The sequence below is a fragment of the Zingiber officinale genome, chromosome 7B, assembly GCF_018446385.1.
Source record: "Zingiber officinale cultivar Zhangliang chromosome 7B, Zo_v1.1, whole genome shotgun sequence".
Lineage (NCBI taxonomy): Eukaryota > Viridiplantae > Streptophyta > Magnoliopsida > Zingiberales > Zingiberaceae > Zingiber > Zingiber officinale.
In genome coordinates, this window is record NC_055999.1 from 87,323,081 (window position 1) to 87,330,860 (window position 7,780).

At 38.2% G+C, this 7,780-nt stretch overlaps 2 non-coding genes across 2 annotated transcripts; both read left to right on the top strand.

The window, feature by feature from the left end:
• The first annotated feature begins 1,332 nt into the window (after positions 1–1,332).
• Positions 1,333–1,438, top strand: LOC122007681. The gene has a single exon (XR_006119114.1). It is a non-coding gene; the product is annotated as a small nucleolar RNA R71 (small nucleolar RNA).
• A 1,515-nt stretch (positions 1,439–2,953) lies between these two features.
• LOC122007513 lies at positions 2,954–3,060 on the top strand. Its single transcript, XR_006119003.1, has one exon. It is a non-coding gene; the product is annotated as a small nucleolar RNA R71 (small nucleolar RNA).
• Positions 3,061–7,780: the final 4,720 nt, after the last annotated feature.

The window sequence follows — 7,780 nt, forward strand, 5'->3', positions numbered from 1 at the left end:
GAAAAAATTGAAAATTAAAATTTGGAATGCTTGAAATTTAATTTTTTCTTTCATGTTGCATGTTATTGCAATAAACTGTTTAATTTCATATCTATTGTTGACCCTAGCCTAACTTGGGTTGATCACACCAAAAAGGGGGAGATTGTTGGAACCCCAAGGTTGTTTTGGTGTGATCAACAAGTTAAGTTAGGTCCTGCGTTGTTTCTAACCTTGTGTCTAAGCGTGCAGGAGCTTAGGAGCACAGGTACTCGAGCGGAAGACGCAGCTAGCGAGAAAGACGGCACGCTGTGCGTCCGAGGGACGAGGTGCTACGGAAGAGTACACCGGCGGACGAGAAGGAAGTGCGCGCGGTGGTTCCGAGGTACGAAAGCCGGAGCGGAAGATTGCTCGGGGAGCAAGAGACGCAGCTAGCGCGAAGGTCGGCACGGGGTGCGACCGAGGGACGAAGTCTGCGGATGAGTACGCTGGTGGACGAGAAGGGACACGCGGTAATTCCGAGGGACGAGAAGCCGGAGGGAAGCACGCTCGAGAAGACCGGAAGATGGGTTCGGGTGAGCCCTATTCCGGATGTCAGAGATCACCCAAGCAAGCGGAGCCGGAGCAGAAAGACCCGGACCAGAGGCGAGCTGAACCAGAGAAGAGAGCACGGACCAAAAGTCAACTGGGTTGACTTTTGGCTCCGGGGCGCCCGGAACTATCCGGGGCGCCCGGAGCCATCCGGGGCGCCCGGAACCATCCGGGGCGCCCGGAACCATCCGGGGCGCCCGGAATGAACTTTTCAACAGGATCGAGTTTTGACTCGATCCGACCGTTGGGGGATAAAATTTATCCCCCCCCAGGGCGCCCGGAACCCTTCCAGGCGCCCGGACCAAGACTATAAATATAGCCTTGGTCCAGAAGCTTAAATAGAACTCACTGATTGTAAATCCAGTGCTTGCACACTCTCTTTTAGTCTAAGCTTCTGTTTTCTGCATTTCAACGCTGTACGAGGCTTCTCCGCCTGAAGGAGTTTTATTGAGCTTAATCTTCCTTGGATTAACAACCACATTGGTTGTAACCAAGTAAATCTTTTGTGCCTCGCTTTTCTTTATGCTTTTAATTTATCTGCTTAACTTAATTATGCAAGTGTTAGCCTAAAGAGTTCGAGGAGGGTTTGTTTTCTTTTTGTGTTAGCAGGATATCCAACAACCCCCTCCTAGCCGGCCCAACAGTCCTACATATGCTTCATCTACACTTTTATCCATAAAAGAACCTCGAGCTAATGAATCCAATAAACTCTTGTCTGAGAAAGAAATTCCCCCTTAGAATATGTGCAGAATCAACCATTTTTCAAAACCATGATGAGGGCACAGTCTTTGAAGACTCTTGAATCTATCCCATGCTTCAAATAATAATTCTCCATATGCCTGAGCAAAATTTGTTATCTAATTCCTCATATACATTTTTCTGCTTGGAGGAAAAAAATGATTCAGAAATTGCTTCTCCAATTGTTCCCAACTTGTGATGCTTTGAGGATGGAGAGAATATAACCAAGTCCTTGCTCTTGTTATTTTCAGAGCAAAATAGAGCAAAAGAGAATTTGGGAATTTTTGTTGTAATATAACTAATTTGTGACCTTGTATCATGAAAATTAACTCTGGGTCTAGTTGGAAACTTTCTACTTCAATTTGAGGTTGCACAATAGGAGATAAAAATCTTGCAAAAAAGGGTGTAGAAAAATTTCTCATGGGCTTGCTTGACATGTTAGTGCTCATGGATATTCAAGAAAAAATTATAAAAAGAATCAAAGACAAGAAATAAAATGCAATATGAAAAGAAAGACAGAAAATACATAATTTAAAGTGCATGAAAGAAAGCGCATAATGAAAACAAGAAAGAAAAGACAAAAGGAAAAGAAAAATGTCTAGAATAATTCATATGCTAAAGATTGCAATATATGTTTACAAAAGAAAATAAGAAAGAAACTAAATCAAAAGAGAGAAAAACAGAGCAAAGTTAGACTAGAATGTTAGAAATCAAAAATGTAGAATTAGAATTACAACAAAAAGAATTGACAAGAAGTAAAAAGATATACAAGAAAAATACAATTCTAAAGATTAGATTCAACTATGCAAATGAAAAGAAAAGAAAATTTGTGATTAGTCTAACTCAATTGATAATCTCTAATGTTATATCACAGTCCTTGGCAATGTCCTAGTGCTCTTGAAGATGATGGAGCTAGCTGGCCAATTTGGCTATCTTAAATCTTTTGATGTTTTTCAGAATTATCCATTCTCTGAGTTAGCTTCAAAATATCTTGCTTCATTTCATTTTGATTGGAGATAATTTCCTCAAGCATCTTCTCAATTTTAGAAAACTGATAGCCTTGAGAAGATTATTGTTGTTACTGAAAATTTTGTTGCCCCGACTGGAAATTTTGTTTTGCCCCCATAGATGGTCCTTGTTCTTGATTATTTCTATAAGAAAAATTAGGATGATTCTTCCACCCAGGGTTGTATGTGTTAGAATATGGATTGTTCTATCGTTGATTAAAACCCATGATAGCATCACATTGCTCTAATTGATTTATTTGTACAGATATAGCTCCCAAAGGATATGAGTCTTGAGAATGATCAGAACTTCCACAAGTTTCACAACAGCATACAATGGCATTCACTGTATTAGTGCTAGTCCCCATATTTTCTAGTTTCTTTGTAAGAGCATACAGCTTTGCAGTCATTAAGGTAACTGCATCTACATCATATTTTCCTGATGCTTTTGTTGGGTTTGTAAAGGAATAGCCTCCACTTCTCTCTGTTGCCCATTGATGATGGTTCTGTGCTACACTTTCAATAATTTCTTCAGCCTCATCTAGACTCTTGTTCATAAGTGCCCTCCAGCAGTTGAATCTAGGGACGCTTTAGTGTGATAGTTAATGTCGTTATAAAAGGTGTGCAACACTAACCATTTCTCTAATCCATGATGTGGGCATTGTCTGAGCATATTATTGTATCTATCCCATGCTTTAAATAAAGATTCGGAGTCGAATTGTCTGAAGCTTGCAATATGATTTCTCATATGAGTTGTTTTGCTTGGGGGATAGAACTCATCTAAGAATTGCTGCTCACATTGTTCCCAAGTGGTAATGCTTTTAGGAGGTAAAGAATTCAACCATTATTTAGCTCTATCTCATAAAGAAAACCCAAACAGTAATAATCTAATGGCTTCAGAAGGAACACCATTCATTTTTATGGTACCGCAGATTTCACAAAAGACTTCCAAATGTTTATTAGGATCTTCATGTAGTCCACCTCCAAACTGATTTTGCTGAACCATATTGATTATTGTAGGCTTGATCTCAAAGTTATTTGCTTCAACAGAGGGTCTAGTAATGCTTGAGTTGAACCCTCTAGCATAAGGCGCTGCATAATCCTTAAGTGGTCTATTCGCCATATTTAATTGTTCTTGTTCTTCTTGGTGCCTTTGCAAGATTTTCCTTCTATGAAATGTTCTATCAATCTCGGGATCAAGAGGAAATAATTCTCCTATAAGGTTAGATCTTAACATACAAGAACAAGATTAAAGAATTTGCTTCAAAGAAAAGAATGCAAGAATAGAAAGAATTTGATTTACAAAAAGAATTAAAGAATAACGAATGTAATGAAAGAGTGTAATGAAAGAATGCAAAACAGAATTAAAAAAAAAACTAGTTACAAGTTAGATATAAGAAAAGAAAAGAAAAGTTTAGTCAAACTCAAATGATAATCTCTAATGTTATAGACGCAGTCCTCGGCAATAGCGCCAAAATCTTGTTACGCACCACAAGTTTACGGTTACATTGTCAGTAATAAAAGAATATCGAATTCACAGGGATTGGTTATAATCACTAAAGATGTCTCAAAAGTGAATTAGCTAAACAAACGATTAAAAGATCATTTGTCCTAAGATACAACTAAAGATTAGAAGTAAAGGTTAAATGCAGAAACTCAGTTTTGTAAAGGTTCTAGGAATTTTGGTTTCTTTGTGATATTCATCAATGTAATACAATCTACTAATCCCTGTCCTCAATTGTAATATATTCGTAAGAAATCATTAGTTATCTTCTGCAGAAAACACCGGTCAAGGACTCACATCTAAATCTTAAGCAATCAAAGAGATATGATCCCTATAAAGTCCGTTAGCGGGGTAGCCCTGTCACGACGCTCCTCGATCATACGACGTAGAAATGCATCACTAATCAATTCACATTAAGATATAGAATTCAGCATATCAATCCATCCTACTTCTTTGTAGGTTCTTGCTTCACCCCTTAAGGTGATCCCCTAAATGTCCGTTAGTGGGGCAACCCTGTCACGACGCCCCTCAATCATACAATTTAGTGAATTCCTTTTCAAGATTCCACAAGAAATACAAACAACTAATCAAGAATGGTAATTAGGCACAACTCAACAATCCATACAAGATTGATTGATACAAACCATAACAATATCCTTGAATCAAGAAGATGGCAAATCCATGAATCTTACATCAATTTACATCACAAATACTCCCTCCTTCCTATAACAAGGGATCTACTCCATAGAAAATGAGGAAAGAGCCGAAGACAAGAAGATTATAGACATTCTGATCCAAATCAAGAAAATAGAAAGGAATTCTTATCTCAATATGATGAGTGATCTTAGAACCAATCCTCTACTCTTTGAGTCGAATCTTGGATGGAAATCGCCTTTTGAATGATGAAAACATGCCCAAGAACTGATCTCCCCAAAGGGAGAGTCTCCCCCTTTCAAAGAGGAAGAAGCCCTATATATAGAAGAGGGTATTTGGGTGCCACACAGCCCAGGGCACGGCCGTGTGAATCTCACACAACCCTGCCAGTCCCCTTCTCAGCTAAGGTCACACGACCGTGTGATCTTCACATGGTCGTGCCAAGCTTCATCCCTGGCTGACATGCACAGTCGTGCAAATTCACATGGCCTGGCCATCCTTTGTCTCTAGAAGTGTCACACGGCCGTGTGGCACACACGGCCATGTCATTCTTTGGTTCTGGTACAGCTGCACAATCGTATAAGAATACACGGCCAAGGCAATCTCTATCTCTGGAAAGGCTACATGACCGTGTAACAATACACGGCCATGTTCTGACTGGCTTCAAAAGTGACACGACCCTCTCACCCTCACACGGCCATGTCCTTCTCCTTTGTTGCTAAAGCTACACGACCCTCTCACCCTCACACGGCCAAGGTCACTCCCCTTAGTATGGTCGTGTGCCAGTCACACCTAGTGTCATCTTTCCTTCGTCTAGTTATAAAATCATCCACGAACATCAATTCTTCTCCAAATTCGACTCTTGAAAACAGAAAATGCACAAGAGCATATCTCCGAACAAAGAAGAGTATTTATGCCAAAAGTAAAGTAAGCAGCATGAAAGTGCATAGATAAAGCATGTAAAAAATATAAGAATGTGTGTCAAAATATGCTAAACAAGTGTATAAAATCTACACACATTACGGTCTGACCTAGAGTTTCAGCAAAACTTAAAGTCAGGACAAGATAATCTAAAGATTGTCAAAAGTTATATTACTTTATTATTTGTTATTTGTCTAACTCTATTTTGTAGGGATTACAAGTTGATGTTTTGGCCTTGATTGGTCAACCGAATAGCATCGATAACATTTTTCACTAACATTTTGCAAGTGCACGGTCGTTGTCAAGTAATAAAATTTATAAGTCAATCCCACAAGGACTGAAGATTAAATGCTAATTGGTTTTACACGTTTAATTTAGCTAGACAACATCGATAATTGATTGTTTTGGGTTTTCAACTAAGATGTGAAAATAAAAGTAAATAAAAATAACTGAGGAAGTTCTTAATTCAGAAGATGTTCTAGGCCATTAGTTTCATTGAATGGTGAATGTTGTGTTATGAATTCACCTATTCTTAATTCTCCACTTGTATACTTGTAGGATAGTCTAAATTACTCTTGAATACCACCCCGCGATGGTGTATTAGACTACTTTCCCTGCCAATAACTAAGTATGAATCAAGTGAAGAAGTAACTTAGATAGTCCGGGTTTTCAATAGAGTACCTTCTGTCACAAGGCCTTCCCTGGGTTTACGTATCTAGATTACATAGGTCACTTACATAGCATATAATTAGGAAAAATTCATTAGGTCAAGTGATAGACTTATCCATACATATAATTATTCTCCCTTAGGAGGTTACATTCCATATAGTGTGGTCGTGCCATTTGACATGGCCGTGTGATTTCAGCCGAGGTGAAGAAGACTAAGGCTGTGTCATTTGGCATGGGCGTGTGAGAAAACTGTGAAAAGGGTTGTGTAGCACCACATGGCCCAGTCCATATAAACCCTAGTTAGGGCATGAGTGTGTGGAATACACACGGTCGTGCCGGTCGACTCCTTTTTCTTCCACACCTCTTTTCAATTCCCTCTTCTTCCAAAAGCCCACAACTTGCTTCCTTCAACTCTCACCATCCTCTTCCTTCTCTCTTCCTAGAGTTTTCATCCCACTTTAGACTTGACCTCTCCATCATCTATAATGTCAAATCCCATCAAAGAAAGAACTCCAACAAGAAAAGGGAAGGATAAGATGAATGCTTTAAGAGAACAAAATACACGCTTCAAGGGTATGCCTAATAACTTCAGTATTATTTTTTCTAGTGATGAATAAATGCATCATTATAATTCATTGTCTAAATGGTCCATTTTGAGCACTAGATTCATGGATCATGCAACCTTAGATATTTTAGGTTTCTGAGATGATATGAATTGGCTCCTTGGGAGGTTAGGATGGAAGAACTTTATGAGCATGAAATATCCAATTTACCATAGAATTATCTTAGAAATCTTAAGCTCAATCAGTGTTGATAATGTTCAAGGAGGTGGGAAGATTAAATTTCATTTTCTTAATGATGATTATGAGTGGACACTTGATGATTTTAATGCATACTTTGAGTTGCCTATGAACACATATAATACTCCCTCAATTAGAAAATTTAAATATATGTCAATCAATCACTGAGCAATCTCATTATAAACCACACTCATATATGACTACTAGTATCATTAACCCTGTCTTTCAATATCTTTAATTGCTTATGAGGAATACTATATTTGAACATGGAGATAATAGAGGAATAATGAGACTTTCTGATTTATATTTTTTATGGGCAATGGTGGAAAAGATTTCAATCACTTCCAGATATCACTTTCTAAAACACTTAGTGAAATTAGGAAAAATGTTCTCTACTAGTCCCATTGTTCTAGGAGGGATGCTTACTCGCATGGCATTCGTGTTAGGTTGTGACCTCGATGACTTAGAGATGGTTGAAAATATCCCAAGAATAGATTTAAATTCTTGTTTGGCAATCCATATGATACGATGTGATGGACACAGTTATAATCTTTTACTTAAAAATAACTTTCATTTACGATTGCCTAATTCGGGATTGACCACAATTCAAATTAAAGATGATTGGTGCTTGTCTTTGGCCAATCAACACTCTAGTCTCCCCCTCACTTTAGCTCCCATAGACATCCATACAATCAGTTGAGACCTTGCTAGATTTAATTTTCATGAGTTTCGCCCTATTTTAGATGGCCTTCATCATGATCATGAGCTACACAAAAAGCTTCTAACAATTGTCATTTGTATGTCAGATGGAGTAGTTTAAATGTTTGCAAGATTATTTTCAGAGCAAGAGAGAATTATGTCAAAAAATTACTAAATTTATGGAAACTCATAGGATCAAAATGATATTAAATGAGGATTTTAGG